Source organism: Pinus tabuliformis, chromosome 4_2, assembly GCF_031772625.1.
Source record: "Pinus tabuliformis cultivar Carrire ecotype Pingquan chromosome 4_2, CPIR1, whole genome shotgun sequence".
Lineage (NCBI taxonomy): Eukaryota > Viridiplantae > Streptophyta > Pinopsida > Pinales > Pinaceae > Pinus > Pinus tabuliformis.
The window spans coordinates 513,200,479-513,205,428 of NC_142304.1; the positions used below are offsets into that span (position 1 = coordinate 513,200,479).

The window sequence follows — 4,950 nt, forward strand, 5'->3', positions numbered from 1 at the left end:
ACACCCATAACCAATCTCGCGACTCGAGAAAGGGCTTATGGAGCCATAAATCGCACTTGCAGATTCCACTTGGTCTGCCGGCCTGAGAGGATTGGTATTGGATGGTGGTGTGTATTACTTGAATGCTAGCCTCACAAAAGTTAAAATCATTGTGCTGTAAGGCTATTCAGTCAAGGAGTTTCCTTCATTCAAAGAAGTTTGAGATTTGTTTTCTCTTCCTCATACTCTGTAATAGAGGAGAGTCAGGAGAAGTTGTAAGTATAGTTGCTTGGAAGTTATTATTGCATGTTTGAGGTTTGAGATTTATTTGGAGTTGCAAATGGAAAGTGATGGAGTTGTCACCGTCTATGGCAATGGTGTAATAACCGATCCGAAGAAATCTTCATATGCAGTCAAGGTTGGTCTGGCCCAAATGCTTAGAGGGGGGGTTATCATGGATGTTGTCAATGCTGAACAAGCTAAAATAGCTGAAGAAGTTGGGGCTGTTGTTGTGATGGCATTGGAGCGGGTGCCTGCTGATATTAGATCTCAAGGAGGAGTGGCTCAGATGAGTGATCCTGGGCTTATCAAGGAAATTAAGCGTGTCGTGACCATCCCTGTCATGGCCAAGGCTAGAATAGGTCATTTTGTTGAAGCCCAAATTCTAGAGGCCATCGGTATTGATTACATTGATGAGAGTGAAGTGCTGACTGTTGCAGATGACATGCACCATATCAACAAACATAATTTTTGTATACCTTTTGTCTGTGGTTGCCGGAACCTTGGTGAGGCACTGAGAAGGATTGCTGAAGGAGCTGCTATGATCAGGACCAAAGGAGAAGCTGGTACTGGTAATGTTATTGAAGCAGTAAGACATGTAAGGTCTGTTTTGGGTGATATACGTAAGCTTCAGAGCTTGGATGATGATGAAGTTTTTACCTTTGCTAAACAAATTGCTGCTCCCTATGAGCTTGTGAGGCAAACCAAGCAGTTGGGAAGGCTTCCTGTTGTGAATTTTGCAGCAGGAAGTGTTGCTACACCTGCCGATGCTGCCTTGATGATGCAGCTAGGTTGTGATGGTGTTTTTGTAGGTTCAGGCGTGTTCAAAAGCGGCGATCCAGCTCGCCGGGCTCGAGCAATTGTACAGGCTGTAACTCACTATAATGACTCCCACGTTCTGGCTGAGGTTAGTTGTGATTTAGGAGAAGCCATGGTCGGAATCAATCTCAATGATGAAAAAGTGGAGCGATATGCAGAGAGATCAGAGTAAAGTCATGGAGAATAGTTAAAGATGATGTTTAGAGTAGAATCTTGGTTTCTGAGGGAACTTTTTATATGAATGATTTATTGTTGAGGATTGATGGACATCCAAATTCATATAGATATCATTATCCATTTGCAAACAACATTCACACAAAGGTTGAGAGTGGTTGGTTACACCAGTGTCTGCCTTGGCCCATTGACTCCTGGGGTGAGATTCTTCTTGAGATTCTCCAACACGAGTAAATAAATCCAATTTAAACAAAAAAAGGATTCTAGAAAAATGTGGCCTTGCTCTCTTAGAGGAAAATGTAGTCTGCCCCAAATTTAACATGCAACATACATCATTGCATTGAAAGAATTGAAGGGTTTTAAAGAAGGGCAACACTAGAAGCTAAAAGGTCCAAGATAGTTTAAAACCTACTGTGAGCATTTTGAAGCACATGAAAACGCTTGTAAATACCACATGCGTAGAGAATGCTGTGTCCCAGAAAAGGACTATGTAGGGGTCCAAATTAACTGTTTTCTTTCAATCAATTAGTTATGTTTTAACGTATTTATTTATTTATTTATAATTATTTTTGATCCATGTCATTCGTTTGTAGGTAGAAGATGCTGACGTACATGGAAAAAGTCAGGTTTTCTCAGGGAGGCGACATAACTAGGATTTTGAACTAGCAGTAAAACTGGATCTATACAACAGTCCAAAGATATGGGCCAACCTTGGTGGTAGATGTGGTAGCAAGCAAAAAAGAATTTGAAAAATAAGAGTAACGCCAAGTCCTTGTTCATCAGTGCATGCAAATTCCATGGCTTTACAACACCATTGACAATAAGAACCCTAGAGCTTCTCAAAATCTCTTTATTCTCCTCATGTCTTCTCTTCTGTCACCATGCAAATGTTTCTCGTTACGATGTCAGTAGCTACGCTAAGATTGATTTGAGCATGTAACAAAAATTAGGCATAAGAGAATAGTGGAGGAGCTCAAGGCTCATGAGGGTGGGTGAAAGGACACAAAGGGTAGTTGAAAGGTCATCCTTCTCACTACTATAAAGATACCCTCATACCTCATTTGAAAGGAATTTAACAGTTAAGTTGAGGATGGGATTAGATAGCTGATGTGTGGTTTCATATACACAATATGTTATGGACTGATTCATAGTTATTGCATGTATGTTTTCTTTAGAATCTATTGTTACTTATTTCTTGCTATGTTAGTCATTTATTGTGAACTATTCTGCAATTAACTTCTAGCATATTCTTGTTTATATATGTCTGATTGGTTTTGGTTGACTGATCCCTCTCATGGCATATCCCTTCTTATTGCTGCAAAGACTTATTTGTACCTCTTTATGTAGTTTTTCAATCTTGGGTTGATTTTGTTTCATTGTCTGAAGCATTTCATTCTTGTCCCCACTTTGATGCCTTCTCATTTGACAGCCAAAAGCGGAAACATTCATGGTGGTAGTTGGGCCCACATACCAGATGGGGCTCCTATCCTAAACATTGTGAGGTATAATTGGGACTTCACACTAGGGAGACCCCTAGATGTTGGTGGTACATTCTAGCCCATCAAAACAATTGGTGCTAGAAGGAGGGCTAGATGATAAGTTGAGCCCTTATAGACTGTAGTTTACTCTCATATCTGTAAATGGTTCTGTCCCAAATCTTACTCCCTGGGTGTTTATCTAATTTGTCCATTTTTAAAATTTCAATCCCCTATGAGCTGCTCTATCACTTATCTTAGTTAAAGTTTGATGGTGAGGATGGAACATCCATAACTGAGCACATTTTTAATTTCCTTAAGTTTTGTGAATCTTATGAAATTTATGAAGAAGAGTTTCCTTGTGTTCTTTTATCCCTCACCCTTGAAGGTCATGTCAAGCAATGGTGCCACACATTGCCAGCAACTTCCATCTGCTCGTTTGAGAAACTCATCAGTATGCTCCGACAAGATTTTGACAGATACAATTTTCAATATGTGTTTAGAAGGATAAATAAGCTCAAAATGAAACCTAAATAATCTTTAGAGGATTTTGCTGCTAGATTTGTTCATATTTGTTTTGAATTCACTGAAAGGGATGTCGATTGGGTGTTTTTAAGCGAATAATTTCAATAGTTGTTTCTCGTTTCTCTGCAACACCTTTAATATGAAACAAATACCAACCTTTATGAGTATCATAATAATTTCAATTTTTAGATTGTCCAGATTGTATCCCTGATCCTATCTTTCCTCTATTTGTGAATCAGGAAAATCCTCAAGCCTCCGAGGAGGGAATTGTTGCTTGTGAGATTTTCCGTCCTCCTCTTGATTTGTTACCTAATGAAATTTTGGTTGTAAATAGTTCAGATGATGAAAAGTTTTTTCAAGGAAATGAATCCAATTATCTTTCTTCTGAATCTCCCATACATCCTTTTGAATTTGAATCTGAAAATTATGTTGAGGCAACATCTCTCCTTGTTGAGGAAACAACCCGTTAAACATATGCCTAGGTCTATTCTTGGATTTCATTCACTTGTCAATAATCACTTGGGTCTTGTATCAGACAAAGTTGATTGTCCTATCAAATCATAGGCCATGACATGCATGAAAATCCATTTCTCCCTCTGGATGACACTAATGTGCAGGATGTGAGTCCTAGTCCGATTGGTGCCCCTTCAACTGATGATATTCATCCATTATACCCTGATTTATTTCATGCGTCTACTACACTATTGATTTTTAAAATTCATTCACATCTTTATCCTGCTTGTGTTGGTTGCAATCATGTACATCAAGGTGATATTTCACAGTCACAGTATGGGGATCTTGAATCTCTTGTTCATGATCCCTTCCATCTGCAGTCTTTAACAGGTGAAGAAGAAGGCCTTACATCTCAGCCAATCCAAGATGGTTTTCTCATTGATTCCTCTTCACTTTCAATCCAATAAGAGCCTTATGTGCCAGATACCCAACTTGATCGAACTGGTGGCTTCAATGATTGTCATTCTATCGAAAACATATTCACCCATACCTCTGATGATTTTCATTCATATCCACCTATTGATCTTACGAAGCCACCAGAATTTGATGATGCACCTCGTGAAGGTTCAGGGGCTCATCAGGAAGTTGAGACACTTCAATTTCCATTGATGGTTATGTCAGGTTCTCACGATCCTGATGAGACCCCTAAACCAAGTCAAATTAGGGTTTCTAAATTAGGGATTCCACACACCATGTTCCTCTTGGCATCATATTAATGGATGCAATCTCACCTCATAAAGCTTCTGACTTGAGTGATGTGTCTCTGAGTGAATTTTTCGATCCTCTATTAGTTGACATGCATCAACTATAAACTAGTTTCTTTGATAAAGAGAGTACACCAACCATTATCTCAAATCTTTTTTATTGTTGCCCAACTGACATGGTTGTCAACATATACAATCAGATGATGTCTTACAATCCCCTGTATGGGAGGGTACCAGTAGCCTAACTTCTCCTCCTCCTAAGAATCTTCTGGTTGATTCACTTCATTCTTAGGAATATAAAGAATCTGATCTGTTGAATTGCCAATCTATCACTATTCAGACATCTAATCCAATCAACAATATATTCAATAATAATTGTTCTATCAAAACTAATGATGACCATATGCATTCACCTATTAATCTTACAAAACTATTGATATTTGATGGCTTATCCTTCAAAGGTTAAGAGATTTGTTCGGACG

The 4,950-nt window shown here is 38.7% G+C and overlaps 1 pseudogene; it reads left to right on the forward strand.

The window, feature by feature from the left end:
- The first annotated feature begins 319 nt into the window (after positions 1-319).
- Positions 320-1,280, forward strand: LOC149170247 (putative pyridoxal 5'-phosphate synthase subunit PDX1 pseudogene; annotated as a pseudogene).
- Positions 1,281-4,950: the final 3,670 nt, after the last annotated feature.